The sequence below is a fragment of the Pleurodeles waltl genome, chromosome 7 (genome assembly GCF_031143425.1).
Source record: "Pleurodeles waltl isolate 20211129_DDA chromosome 7, aPleWal1.hap1.20221129, whole genome shotgun sequence".
NCBI lineage: Eukaryota > Metazoa > Chordata > Amphibia > Caudata > Salamandridae > Pleurodeles > Pleurodeles waltl.
In genome coordinates, this window is record NC_090446.1 from 759965834 (window position 1) to 759982238 (window position 16405).

A 16405-nucleotide genomic window follows, 5' to 3' on the forward strand; every position below is an offset into this window, starting at 1 on the left:
TCCAACCCCAATAATGTTAGTGGGCATCTACTACTGGGCAGGGTCCTGTGGGTTTCAGGTGTGCAGCTAATGGCATTAGGCATTGTACCCTATGGGCTGGTGACTAGCATTGTAACTGGTAGTGCATGGCCTAGTGCATAGGGCTGTTCCCTGTGAGTTGTGTACACCAACGGTAGTGTTGTTGCTGGCATTGACCAAGTGTATCCTCTGTCTCTCCCCCCTTTTAGTTTTGTCACCCTGTCCTTGTGTGCATTAGCATCCTCTGGCGGAGGAGCAGAGGCACCAGCGGTGGAGGGAGCTGCATCCCACATGGGCCTGGAGGCCGAATCCACCGACGGTGAGGGCACCAGTGGGATGGAGGGTGAGGGGACAGTACCGACAGCAACACCTCCTCTGATGGCAGCTCCCTGGAGGTGGCTGACACCTCTGTGGCCACCCCAACTACAGGTACAGCCGCCACCCCCATACCAGCACCGCTCTCCCAGCAGCCCCTCAGTGTGTTTCCCGTGCGCGCTCACCCAGGAGGGTGAGCATCTCCTTCGCCCCAGGCACCTCATGCCCTGCCCCAGTCAGCCCTTCTGCCCTCAGTGACCTCCTGAGATCCCTCTCTGTTGGGCAGTCAACCATACTGAATGCCATCCAGGGTGTAGCAGGGCATTTGCAACAAACAAATGCATACCTGGAGGGCATTCACTCTGGCGTGTCGGCCCAACAGAGAGCATTCCAGGCTCTGGCCAACACACTGATGGCAGCCATTGTCCCTGTCTCCAGCCTCCCCCCTTCAACTTCCTCTACCCAGTCCCAATCCCTTCAACCCCAGCCTATCCCAAGCACACCTTCAGACCAGCAAGCACCCAAATCAACAAACAGAAGTGGCTCAGGCAAACACAAGCACCATACTTCATTTCACAGGCACTCAGACAAGCACCATCCAGATGCAGACACACCAACATCCACTGCCTCCACTGTTTCCCCCTCCTTCTCCTCGTCCACCTCCCTCCCAGTAGCACCTCCACTCACACCTGCATGCACTACATCCTCTCCACTACCTCCATCACCAACACTCCTATCACTACACACCCCTCACTTGCAGTCACCACCCCCACATCCATGCACACGTCCCCTGTGTCCTCTCCCACAGTGTTTGTGACACCTCCTCCCAAAGTGCACAAACGCAAGCACACAGACACCCAACAGCCATCCACCTCACAACAGCATCCAGCCCATGCATCTGCACCAAAACAAAGCAGACTGATACCTCCTACAACCACTCTCTCTTCCTGCACTCCCTAACCTTCACCCTCTTCCCATGCCAGTATCCCTAAGAAGCTTTTCCTCGCCACCCTTGACCTATTCCTTACCCCTCCCCCCCGGCCTTCACTTCGGGCCAGGGTGGCCAGAACCCAGCCCAGTAACTCAGCCACCCAGTCCATGGCCACTGTGGTTTCTGCAGCTACTGCAGGTGTGAGAGGCTCCAAGGAGGCATCCGTCAGCCAGCACCACCTGCCAAGGCCAAGACGGGTCCGCCACCTATCAAGGGCAAGAAGGGGACACCAGCCAGCAATGGTCATGATTCAATTTTTTTTACCGCCGGCCTGTTGGCGGTGTTACCGCCGCTTTATCACTGACCGCCAGGGTTGGAATGAGGGCCTTAATCTTCTACCTCGAGAACACCAACGACAACAACACCTCCAACCTGCTCGACAACCTCTCCAACCTCAGCCTCCAACAGCTCGTCACAACACCAACCCACTCCGGAGGACACACACTCTCCCCTATTTTCTCCGCCATTGCTGCATCCACTTCTCCTTCAAGAAACCCACAACACTCCACTACCCACAACGGATCCCCCACCGCAAGTGGAACAAGGTCATGAAGACCAACTCATTGCGACCCTCTTCAGCACCCAGACCCCCACGGCAACCACCAACACCACAGATTCACCTCCAACCAACCTCCTGCTCTCCTGGACCCCCGTCAATGACAACGACACCATCAAAATCATGAACATCATCCACTCCGGCTCACCATCTGACCCCTGCCCTCACCACATCCTCAACAAATTAAGCTCCATCATCGTACCCAAAATACAGAGGATCATTACGAGCTCCTTTGAGTCTTCCACCTTCCCAGAGAGCTGGAAACACGCCCTCCTCATAAAACCCAAGTTGGACCCTTGGCGACATCAGAACCATATTGGACAATGGCAAAACCACAGCCCTCATCCTCCTGGACCTCTCGGCCGCGTTTCACACAGTCTGCCACAACACTCTACGCTCACGCCTCAGCAATGCTGGAATCTCAGACAGAGCCCTGGACTGGGTAACCTCCTTTCTCACCGGCAGAACCCAGAGAGTCTGCCTCCCCCCATTCCGCTCGGAGGCTACTAAATCATCTGCGGCATACCCCAGGGTTCGTCCCTCAGCCCGACCCTCTTCAACGTCTATATGGCCCTGCTCGCTAACATCGCCCGATCCCACAACCTCAACATCATCTCATAAGCCTACAAAATCCAGCTGATCCTCTCCCTCACCAAGGACTCTGCCAAGACCAACCTCCACGAAGGAATGAAGGCCATCGCCAAATGGATGAAAAACAGCTGCCTCAAACTCAATTCCGATAAGACAGAAGTCCTCATCTTTGGCTCCAAGCCCTCCGCATGGGATGACTCCTATGGGCTGCCACTCTCGGAGCCGCTCCGACTCCCACTGACCACGCATGCAATCTAGGATTCATCTTTGATTCCTCATTATCCATGGCTCCACAAGTCAATACGATCTCCTCCTCCTGCTTCAACACCCTCCACATGCTCTGAAAGATCTACAAATGGATCCCCACTGAAACCAGAAGAACAGTAACCCAAGCCCTCGTAAACAGCAAACTGGACTTCGGCAATGCCCTCTACGCAGGAACCACAGCCAAACTCCAGAAGAAGCTGCAACGCATCCAGAACGCCTCTCCACACCTCATCCTGGACATCCCCGCCACTGCCACATCACATGGCATCTGAGAGACCTGCACTGGCTTCCAGTCAACAAAAGAATCACCTTCAAACTCCTCACCCACGCTCACAAAGCACTGCACAACACCGGACCAGAATACCTCAACAGACGGTTCTCCTTCTACACCGCGACCCGGCATCTCCGCTCCGCCGACCTCACCCTCACAACCGTCCCACGCATCCGCAGAACTACAACAGGTGCCACATCATTCTCTCCGCCAAGACATGGAACATTCTTCCCACCCACCTGCGTCAGACCAAAGACCCCCTTAAATTCAGGAAACTTCTCAAGACCTGGCTGTTCGAGCAGTAGCAGCACCTCCACCTCCCTTCCCCCACCTCAGCGCCTTGAGACCCTCAGGGTTGAGTAGTGTACTTTACAATTTCCTGATTGATTGATTAACAAGGGTCAAACTGCAAACACACCTTGCCATAGTTATCATGGTTATCTTCTTTACTGATCTGTCTTGTTGCAGGCAAAATATTAGTTAGCACTGTATATCATGAAAATTGACTAGTTTGTGTGCTTACAAAGATGATGCTGAGACACACATTTAGATTGGTAAGCTCTATGTTGATGAGAGTATTGAAATGTGTTTTTACTTATCTGATTTGTAATTATGAGAGTTTTTGTGGTGTAATTGGTTAATCGGAAGTAAACATATTAAGATTGGTTGAAATCTCTGTCATTGATTATTAATCTATTTTTTTATGTAAAGCTTTCAGTTTTTGTAAAACTTTCAATAACATTATGTAGTAAATGATTCAACCCTTTGACAATGTAACTCTTTAACATGTAACCAGTATTAACAATGATTGTTAATAGGACATTCTGGGCAAATGCTTACTGCAGTAATGTGTGATTCATTTTGATTGTTTGATCAACAAGTGTGTTCCACTGTACAGTGTTTCAGGCAAAAAGAAAATATATCACTGATTTTTCATTTCAAAGAATGTTCTCATCAACAAACCTTTGAGTCAGCCCACTGGTGTCCCCACACTACACAAGCATGTAGTGCGGGAGGGGCACCACTCCTAAACTCACCTGCTGTAGAAATCAGTGTCACTGTAATATAATTGATTCTAACATTTTCCTTTAAATCAAATCAACATAACGGTGTTTGCCTGGTGTTTCCAAAGTACAGCTAGAATATATGTTTTTGTGAGATCAGCAACATTCGCATGTGGCCAAAGGTTTTGCATCAAAGTCTGATTCACAATAAAGTGTAAACACTTGTGCACAACTTTAAGGCCGTTGTCCTAATTGGATAGGAACTTGGATGAAAATTGTGCTTGTGGCCAAATATGAGAAAAATTCAGAGGTTGTAAGATTGCGTCCACATGATACTCCCCATTCCGATCTCTAGAACTTGGAACAAGGCTTTCAAATCATGGAATGTGAAATGTCAAGGTGCAGTAGTGGATTTACCTAGAATAGTTAAAATAATTAAAATTTGTCACAATCTAAACTCAAATTTGCAGCATTCCTGTTCCACCTGTTAAGAGAGAATGTGATAACAACAAATTTCCACTCTAATTTTTTGCACTCTATAAGAAGGCAGTTATGTGTTCCGGCATGTCAAATCCTTTTCTGTGAGAGTTCTGAAACTCGTCTGCAAGTTCTACAGTTACTTTGTACACTAAAGTATGCCAATCTCTGGTTACGTATTTTCCCACAATTGATGCAGACCAAACAGTCTCTGTCAATAATTGGTGATGAACACATAGCAAGCAGGATGTCCTAATTACACACTAAAACTTTGTAAATATACCTTCACTTTTTGGTTTGCATTTTGAAGCTGATGAGAGATTCCTCATGACAAAGGCTTGAATCTTCATGTGTCAACACCACAAAAAGAACAATCAAGGTCCTGGAATCTAACACTATTGCGGTCTTTGCCGTGTCAACACAATACCTTAATCATGTTTTAACAATTAAAATTGTTCCAAGCTGAAAGCAATTTTTAATGCAAAGTGGAAGACAAAAGTATAGAGTTGTCCATGTTGTTAGACTGAATCCGGCATGGGCATGCAAAAAAATATGAGACTGCCGTAAAATGGGTCATTCACACCTTCAGATGATTGTGTAATATTATATTTTCATTGGATATGAATGTTTTTTAAAGAACGTAATGTATAGTGAAATGAACTAATGATTAAGTAACCACCCTTTGATTATGTCCACTACCTGTGATGTTTGCTCTATATGTGTAGTGATAAACGTATGCCTATAACCAGTGTGTAACTCTAGTCTCTTCTTTAAATGTTCTGGTTAGAAGCAGTGGTACACGTAGCATTGCGTTCTTTTGCTACTTGCAGTGATCTTATCAGGATTTAAATATCTTGCTTAATGAGGCTTCTCAGTGGAAAAAGATTGGCCATTTCGGAGATTAACAATACTTTAACCAAAGCAATCACTCTTTCAGGGACAGCTCCTCCATCATGGCGGAGGAGTGTCACCCCCCTGCTCAGTCAGGCAGGTTGTGACAAATACAATGATTATAAAACAATGTTATTATACCTTTATTTATCACTGTCTCTCTGACAGCTTGGAATGTAGGGCAGGTCCAGACTGGGCTATAGGGAGGAGGAGTAGTGGACATTGTAAAGGGCCATGTCGATTTGGCCGGTAGTCTTAGTCCGGCCAAACCGATATGCGCACTTACATTTCTCCAAACTGGCTGTGTTACACACCGGGGTTAAACCAGATGGCTCCGTCCAATGCCAGGGCTGCTTTTATGCTTGCTTTAGCATGAGAGCAGCATCTGAATTGTGTGCCTGTGGTGACTGCCTAAAAAAGAGGGAGCAGCCGGCAGCAGGACTGGGGAGCGGGATGGATCAGTAATAAGTTTTTTAAATTTGTAATACCCCCATCCATCACCCACGCCCCTCTGACACCTCCCTGCCCCACCACCTTTGATTGGCAGCATCTGCCACTGCACTCCTACTACCACCTGTATTTCATTTCATCTCAGTTTGAAATGTTTATTTCTTTTATTAGATTGCTAGGTAATTAGTAAATGTTTCACAAGAAATGTAAACATAACAGAACACGTTTGTCAACTTCTGCTACAAGTAGAAAGTGCCTTCAACAATGTGTCTTATGCAATGTACAAACAAAAAGAAAATTAAAATGTGGTAAAGTTCTGAATATTTTAGATCCAACAATATTTTTCTAAACTATAATAGTGACTTAAATGGCAAGTGTATTGAAGCTTTACTAGTTGTTTTGAGGACAAAAGATGGTGGATCACATTTATTCAAGGTTCTCAAATTAAGAACACTTTCCTCTCTAGATAATGGAGAAGGGGACATGGGCCAGAGTAGGTATAACAAGAACCAGCATTATGAAGGCATGGGGAGCAAGAATACTGGGCACCAGACTTAAAAACCATTGCAAATTTAAACTCAAGGCAGGGTCTACATATAGGAGCAGCCAAAGAACTCCTATACACACACAGGATTGCATAGTTGTGAACTCAAAGATGCACCAAATCTCAAATCAGACCAGTAGATAAAGAATTACAATCACTCCACAGGAAGAGGAAACCCCTGTGATCCTGTTTGTGTGACACATGCAAAGCATGAATGTTGACAAATACAAATGCGGTCTGCTGTACAATAGTTCCCACAATGTCATTTGTTATGTTATATACAATCTCATGAGTAGTTATTACATTGCAAACACTATGTCAGAAGTACCTGTACCTCCCAGCCCTTTACATTGTGACTTCTCAAGCATGTTGGTAAGTTACATTTTTAACACACACACAGATTAATATATTTATATGGAAATTATTATATGCCTATATTTTAATTAAATGTAATAATTTACCATTTATATTTTAATCTCATCTAATAGTAATTATTAAACTAATTTTAAAATGAAAACAGATAAATGTATATTCACCTAATACAATTATTAAAAACATATGTTAATATCACTTATAATTTGGTTCATTTTTTTTTTTGTAATTCAAACTACTAATGCCCAAACCCCTGGAAACTCCTTAGTAACTCTATACCTTACCCATCCCTGAACCCTAAAACCTCTTTAGTAATCCTATACACTTCTCCTCCTTGAACCCTAAAATACCTTTCTACTCTTAACCACTTCCCAACCCTGAATCCTAAAAACTGTCTAGTACCCCTCAACACTATAAGTCACTGAAATCTAAAAATCCCTTACCACTTCTAAACACTACCCGTTCCTGAACTACAAAAAAACTCTCACTACCCCTGTAGACAAAGGCATTGGAATTATGTGATTCTGCTGCAGTAACTTTTGCTGCATAATTATGCATTATTGCAGTTGCCACATAACTCATTATCTTCTGTATAAGGTGTTGCTTTAAACAAAAAATGTTTCTGGAGCAAACACATTAAAAGTTAATGAAATGTTACCCTATGTCTTGCTGCACAGTGGCAGGCCTATTGTTGCTTAGAGGCAGATCACCATTTCGTTTTTTGACTGCTGTATTTAGCTGTTAAACTGATATTAATGAGGTGAAACATTGCCCATGCAATGTCAACATACAAAAAATGACAAAATAGTGAGGTAATACTGCTTCAAAATGTACCACATTACGCTGCATAATTAGCCTTTTTTTGGTGGATAATTTGGTCAGCCCTGTTGCATAATGTTGTTCTGCCCTACTGCATAATTCCTGTGTACCTTTCTATAGACTACCCATCCTTAAACCCCAAAAACGTTTACTACCCCTGTGCACTACCTGTTCCTAACCCCTAAAACCCCTTACTACCCCTAAACGCTATCTATCTCTGATCCTTTAAAACCCCTTTGCTACCTCTATGCATTACCAATCCTGAACACTAAAAAGTCTTTGCTGCCCAATATGCTAGCCATCCATGAAGCTAAAAAAAAACTTACTACCCCTATACACTACCATTTCTGAACCCTAAAACCCCTTTAGGCCCCAATTTACAGCCATCCCTAAACCCTAAACTCATTACTTCCCCTATACACTACACATCTTTTGACCCTTAACAGCCTTCCTAATCCTCTTTACTAAAAATACTAGAACCCTAAAATCCCTCAAACTACCCCCTTGCACTACCTATTCCTAAACCCTAAAAAACACTTACTTTCCCTGTACTCTACCCATTCCTGAAACTTAAAAATGCTTTACTACCCCTAGCCACTACCAATCCCTGAACCACAAAAACCCCTTACCACTTTTCCAAAAAGCATATAAAACAAAACAAACTAAGAACTATATAACCGTATATTAAATAGTGTAACATTTTTTAATTGATTCACATTTATAAATAATCCTATTGCAATAATTGCATCAAGTTCACTTATATGTGTAATATATCACAATTTAAAATAAATTAAAAATAATGTATTTTTACTTTTATTGCTTAAGTATCCACATACACACACACATTAGCACTAATATTCTTACTTACTTAAAACAATAAAATAGTAACTTATGAGTGATGTTAAGGTTCCTGATGTACTAATAATAATTTATCACCTGTCAAGCAATGGTAATGTATTCACTCCACATGGTTAAATGTGGCATTGTAACATCTGTGAGTGTCTCAGTCGAAATCAGCCTGAACTCTTCATTACAAGAAATTACCTTAAGAGCCCGGATCTAACTAGTAACATTTTGATGGTGACAAGGCAATGATGCGAGATAAAGGCAATCAGTGTGAGCCCCTGTTCCAGTTTACCAATAATGTTAATAAAGTGATGGAACAAACTCATATCCTCAGGGCCTAACCCCTCAGGAAACACGCAAACTCAACTTCAAAGTCAGTTTGGAATGCATCTACTAAAATAGGGACAAAAAAATAAAGATGAAATTGTGGACGAAATAAACTACAGTAACAAAAGACCAGGACACTGTTCACCAATCAATTCTTATACTAACAAACCCACAAAAAATTTAAATGAAAGTGAAATACTAAATGCATATTAGAAGAGACTGAGCACTGCTTTCTAATCAAATAATTCAGTGGCACAGTCACAAAATTAAGCAGAAAATGGCACACAAAGACACACCGTCCTCAGAAAGGGTCATTCCAGTGAATCTAAAATGCCCGGTTCTCCAATGACATCTCACATTTAAGCAAAACAAGCAGATGTACAAATTGCAAAGCCATCCAGAATGAAGCACTGGAAAAGCCAAAAAGTCCGCTATCTTTATTAAAAGTGTCTTGATTGATTATATTTTAGGTTCAACTCATGGACTCACTCGTCCATACATTCAACACATTTGCTTATTCTAAAATTCAACCATCCACACACACAATCTCACCAGTCAATGAAGAAGCAACTTCATCTGAAAGTGGGCTAGCACACCTCAAGACAGGTAAAGTCCTTGAGCCCACATTCATCTGTCGACACTTAAGAAGCATTGGCAAAGCTAGTAGGCCTTGCCTTTAAAGGAGATTAACCAACTGATGTATGATGGAACAACGCATGCACCAACCATGCATGCCTGAACAACGCAGTCAGACTAACAACCGCATTGTTTTCATGAATGCCTTTACCACGCATGCCTTTACAACGATTTTTCGTTTTAAAAGCATGCCTAGTAAAGGCATGTGTGAGAACGACATACGTGGTTTTCGCATGCCACCCTCCCACCCGCCCTATAAACACAACTACCCCCAACTGCCCTAAAAACACAACTTCCCTGACCCCCACCCACAAAATAAGACTACCATGACACTCCCACCCACTCCAAAAATAAAACGACCCCACCTGCCACTAAAAACTACATCAATACCCCCACCCACCCTGAGACCTAAAACCTATCCCAACCCCACACCCACCCTAAAAACAACTACCTCCCACCCCCAAAAATAACACTACCCTGCCCCTAAAAACAAAATAACCCTGCCCACCACCCCACCCCTAAAAACCGACCTCCCCACGCTCCTTAAATACAAAATTACCCCAACACCTGCCCATAAAAACTCACCCACCCCTAAAAACTCACCCCCAACCCATCCTAAATACAAAATTACCCTGTACCCCACACCCTTACAAACCCGCCCCAACACCTGCCCTAAATACAATATTACCCCGACCCCACAACCCCACCCCTCAAAACAAAATGACCCCACCCTGCCCTAAAAACAAAACTACCCTAAAAACTACCCCCAGCCTCACTTACCTGACCATGTCCTCTACCGATGCTGACTCCCTTTTTCTCTGCCTTAACCACGCATGTGCGTTGGTCAGCACATGCGTGGTTAAGGCAGAGAAAAAGGGAGGCATTGTTCTGTTAAGCATGATGACAGCAACACAGTAAATGCATCTCATTGCATTTGCCGCATTGCAAGTGATGTTTCCTTTAACCAACCATCAGCAAAAAGAACACAAAATTATAACTAAGATAGAGTTTCTAGTTGACAGTGGTTTGCACCCTGTCCAATTGGGGACCCTCACTCTAGTCAAGCTAAGGGAGTCGCACAGCTAAGATAACCCCTGCTCACCCTCTTGATAGCTTGGCACGAACAGTCCGGCTTATCGGCGAGGCTATGTGTGAAGTATTTGTACACACACACAGTAACAGAGTGAAAACACCACAAAAGTACTTATACCTGTTTAAAAACAATAGCCAATATTTATCTGACTAAAACACTACCAAAACGACAAAAATCCAAAATACACAAGTAAAGATGCAAATGTCCTAAAATTAAGTCTTAGTAAAGCGCTTAGAAAAACAGTAGCCCTAACTGGGGCAATCATGCCATCTTGACAGAGTCGTTTCCAACATTCTAATGCCACTCACGAGGGCATGAGGGCCTGTCATGGAGCTGCACGGACCCCTTGGAAATGATGAGGAAACAAATATGTTGCACTGAGTCGGGGAGGTGAAGCGTTGCTGGAGCCGGTGTGACATTGGATTCTTACTGCTACCGGGGAGTTGACGCATCGGTTCCTTTCTGCTAGGCAGGGGAGTTGACACATCAGTTTGTTACAGTTACAGGGGAGGTGATGTGGTGTCAGTGGCAATACATTGGTTCCTTACGACCCAGCAGGGTCGATGAATGCAGCAGGTCAAGATGTGAGGCATCGACTTTGCAGTGTTGCAATCACACCACAGGGCAACAGGTATTGGTTGCCATTGTTGCACTCAGTGGAGACCACAGTTCTGGTGCAGGCGGCAGTGCAGCGTCAAAGCGGTGGTGGTTCCGAAGTCACTCTGAAGTTGATGTGCTTAGTTTCTATCTAGCTGAACCAAATGTTCCAAGGGCCAGGGAACTGGATTTGGCACCACTTGGCAACTCACAACTCTCCGCCAGCAAAAGAGACCAGACATTGGCAGGTGAAGTCTTTGATAGGCCTGAGACTTCTTAACAGGAGGGAAGCTCAGTTCAAGCCATTGGAGAACTCTGGAAAGCAGGATGTAGAAAGCAAAGTTCAGTCCTTTCACTCCCAGGACAGAAGAAGCAAGCAGCGGGCCAGCACAACAAAGCAATAGGCAGAATGGTAGTCCCTCATACAGCATTCAGCTCTTCTTCCTGGCAGAATATCCTCAGTCCAGAAGGATTCTAACTATGTGGCGTCAGAGGTCCAGTACTTGTACCCATTTCTGTCTTTGAAGTAGGTAAACTTCAAAGAGAAGTCTTTGTAGTGCACAGTACCCTGCCTTTTCTGCCCTGGCCCAAGGCACACTTCAGGGAGTTGGATACTGCTTTGTGTGAGAACAGGCACAGCCCTATTCAGGTGCAGGTGTCAGCTCCTCCCACCACTCTAGCTCAGGAAGACCCATCAGCCTGGTGATGGGCTATCAGGATATGCAGGGCACATCTTAGTTCCCTTTGTCTTTGTGTGATTGTCTAGAGTGATACACAAATAGCCCGACTGTCATCCTGACCCAGACATGTATTCAACAGACAGGCAGAGGCACAGAATAGTTAAGCAAGAAAATGCCCACTTTCTAAAAGTGCCAGTTTCAAACTTACAGTTCAAAAACCAACTTCACCAAAAGATGTATTTTTAAATTGTGAGTTCAGAGATTACAAAACTCCATATCTCTATCTGCTCCCAATGGTAAATTATACTTAACAGATATTTCAAAGCAATCCCCATGTTCCCCTATGAGAGAAATAGGCCTTGCAATAGTGAACAATGGAATTAGCAGTATTTCAGTAACATCAGTACATGCCCTACTTTTTAAATACACTGCACCCTGCCCATGGGGTTGCCTTGGGCCTACTTTAGGGGTGACTTGCATGTAGTAAAGGGGAAGGTTTGAGCCTGGCAATTGAGTGCACTTGCCAGGTCGACATGGCAGTTTAAGCCTGCATACACAGGCACTGCAATGTCAGGCCTGAGACATGTTTGCAGGGCTACTCATGTGGGTGGCACAATCAGTGTTGCAGGCCCACTAGTAGCATTTTATTTACAGACCCTGGGCATACCTTGTGCACTATACTAGGGACTTACTAGTAAATCAACTATGCCAATCATGGGTAAAGCAATCATCAGTACATTCTAGACAGAGAGCATATGTACTTTAGCACTGGTTACTGGTCTTAAAGTGTCCTGAGTCCTAAAGCCAACAAGCACAGGTCTGAAAAAATAGGAACAAAAGGTAAAATGTTTGGGGATAACCCTGCAAAAAGGGCCAGGTCCAACAATATATATATATATATATATATATACATAAGAAGAATCATTTTGTGCATGTAAGTGTTGTCATGACATGCATGAGCATGCAAAATCATGGTTGCTGTAGTTTAAGTTTGGTTTGTATAGAAAGAATACAAAGATGTTCCTAACTATATGAAAGCTTTAACCTTTGCTTTTTCATTGACTATCTATCTGTCTATCTATCTCTAGAGAGAGAAAGAGAGGTGGAGCAAGAGAGAGAGAATATAATCTAGTTACTTACAGGGCTGTTCAGCCTGCCCTCTTCATCCATTGGTATATTGTTATGTCATTCACACTTATCTTCTACCTACTTCAGTGTACAGCATTGAGCAACTGTTCAGCCTTCTTTAGCCATTAGCTAATGACACTGTGAGTGACAGCATTCTGGTATTTCACAAACAGCATATTTTCACAAAATGTAGTTCATAGGAATGCCAGTGTCTGTAATGGTACTGTGTTTTGAGGTAAAAAAATACTTTTGCTTTTAGCAAAAACGTTTTCTTTATATTGGTATGTCACCTCACAATAAGTTTTTACAAAAAACATGACAAAACTAAACAAGTATTAACAGAGTCAAATGACTGGCAGCCAAGCCTATTGGCTATGACAATGCTTGTTCGCTGTGCTGCTTGTGCACCGTGTCTCCAACAGTACTAACTATCCACACCATGGGCACATTGGGCCTGATTTTGACCCTGGTGGACGGCGGAGGCCGTCCGCCAAAGTACCGCCGCTGAATGACCGCACCGCGGTCAAAAGACCGCGGCGGCCATTTAGACATTTCCTCTGGGCCGGCGGGCGCTCTCCAAAAGAGCGCCCGCCGGCCCAGAGGAAATGCCCCTGCAACGAGGACGCCGGCTCAGAATTGAGCCGGCGTAGTTGCAGGGGTGCGACGGGTGCAGTTTGCACCCGTCGCGTATTTCAGTGTCTGCTTAGGAGACACTGAAATACTTTGCGGGGCCCTCTTACGGGGGCCCCTGCCGTGCCCATGCCATTGGCATGGGCACGGCAGGGGCCCCCAGGGGCCCCGCGGCACCCCCTACCGCCATCCTGTTCCTGGCGGGCGAACCGCCAGGAACAGGATGGCGGTAGGGGGTGTCAGAATCCCCCATGGCGGCGCAGCAAGCTGCGCCGCCATGGGGGATTCTAAGGGCAGCGGTAAACCGGCGGGAGACCGCCGGTTTGCCTCTTCTGACCGCGGCTGAACCGCCGCGGTCAGAATGCCCTGCAGGGCACCGCCGGCCTGTCGGCGGTGCTCCCGCCGACCCTGGCCCCGGCGGTCTTAGACCGCCGGGGTCAGAATGACCCTCATTGTGTTTGTTTTAGGCTATATTTACTACCGGAGTAATATAGCGTCCTCAGGCTGAGAGTAAACTGTGCTTTGTGTTAGTCTTTGTATGCACTGCACTGGCAAACAATTGTTGTGCAGAGGCCACAGGTGAGTAATGCATCCAATGGTGAGTGGATGAGTTCCAGGCAAGATGTGTCATGGTAAAGTTTTTTTTTTTTTTTTCAGGAAGGATGGCAAAGATTTCTAAATTGTTGTGTATATGACAAATGACTCAATGGAGCTACATGTAATCCCAACAAATTTTTCACAATGTTAAGACCTTTATGCTGATAGACACAAGCATCAATTGAGGACCATCAAATTAAATCAAGCTTACCATATAGTGTGCCTATGGTAAATAAAGTAAACCGTAATTGAAGCATTTGACAATCTATCACAGGTGCAGATTAATACATCACTGAAACTAAGCAGAGGCAGGAAGGAAACCGTAGAAAGCCTGCAAAGAGCTAGCTAACCTTAATGTCTGAGAAGATGCAAAGCCGTCAAATCTATTCTCTATTGCATAACTGACAACACTTTCATTCAACCTTAGAAACCGCTTCCATCACACAGAGGAAAGGAAATATTGCTGAGAGCATCTGCACTGTATGTGTTCATCTTTCATTGAAGCTTTAATGATAAAGGCCTAACCAATCATCTGGCACACACAAATATTGTTTCCCTTGACAAATCTCAGATATCAATTCCAATTGCAGATTATAACTTTGTTTTCAAATTGGTCAGCATCTTACATTTGTGAGTGTCTTAGGATAAGTAAAATCTCTCTTCATTTCCAAATGGCTTCGCTCATACATTGCACAATTTCTATTTTCCAATTTGAAATAGTTTATTTAATAAATGACAGCAGTGCTTGCATACAATTATGTTCACGAAAATATGACACTATTAGAAACACTAATCAAGAGTGTATCAGATAATCAAATATTACAAAATATACAATTGCTGGCACTGAAAAAGGTAAACCCATGTGTATAATATTCGTATCATAATTTTTGTCTTAAGAAGGTTAGAAACCTCCACATCCTTTAAGCTTTTTTAAGAATAATTAGCACAAGTTCTATTTTGAAAAAAAGTAATAAAAGGAGACCAAATTATTTTTCTCTTGTCCTGGTGGTCCCATTTATCCATTACAACACTATTCTTTTTATGGTTAAAGCATAACCCATTCCACCAAGCAACATTAGATAAATGCATTGTATCCTTCCAAATCATCGCCAACTTTGCAGTTTCAATTTCAATAAGTTGATCTATATTTTTACGGTGGAGAGATTTATGTTCATCCAACAAACTACCTAATAAGACACTACTGCAACTAAATGGCACATCAGCACTCTCAATTGAATTACTTTTTCCCCAAATTACTAACCACATTTTTTGCCATTCAAAAATGAAATGAATAAATATACCAGTAGAATTTCTTTTAAATGACCAACATGAATCATCTGCACATAAATGCAAATGAAATCACAGTGAAGGTATGGCAAAAACTTTAAAAAGAAAAAACTTGTTTGATGTGCTAGTAAGAGTGAGATGCAGAATATTGTTTTCAAACAGAATACCAAGTAATAATTGACCACTCAACATTCAATTTTGATTTCCAAATCTGTTCATTTTTAGATATTATTCTCCCATTGTTGTTTCTTTGTATTAGTAGATAATGCTACACACCATTTTGAAGCTTTAAGAATTGTGGGGTGCTGCAAGACATTAATGTGGAATTCATCTTGAGAACTATCAGTAAGATTAAGAAAACATAAATCATTTGAAATAATCACAAATGCATATTGTTTCTTACAGAAAGAAGGGAGATTATACATATACTGTAATGTAAAAGAGGGATTACAATATGAATGTTAAACAATTGGAATCCAGTGATATTCCTTTGATCTCCAAGACTTCTAATTGTTCTTCCAATAATTTTAATGTTTCTATACTACCGTAAAGAAGATTGAATAAATTGTCTCATATTTGAAACTCTCGATTCAATAACTAGTTGAAGAAGAGTGCATGTGTTAATAAAAATAAGGGAAGACAAATTAAATGGTCTCTTTGATATTATAATACTTCCTTAAAGTAAAAATTGAAATTAGAGTGCTTTCATCATGAATTAAATTGTAAATTCAAGCAGAGGACAAAACCAAGAACTATCCGCAATGGCACCATCTTGGAGTTAGAATAAAGTGTATGAATCACTTCTTAAAAAATACTCCCCCAGTGTATGCCATTGAAGAGCTTGTGGAGCTTTGAACATATACCTCTAGCCCAAGTGGGTAGAAGCTTTTTCAACATGTAAAGTGACTGTGATGCAAGGAGGCTTAGATATAGAAACCCTATCTACAATATTCAGAAAAACAAGAATATTATGCATGGGATGTCATCCCTTTGTCCACTTTTCATTAAAAGAGAGATA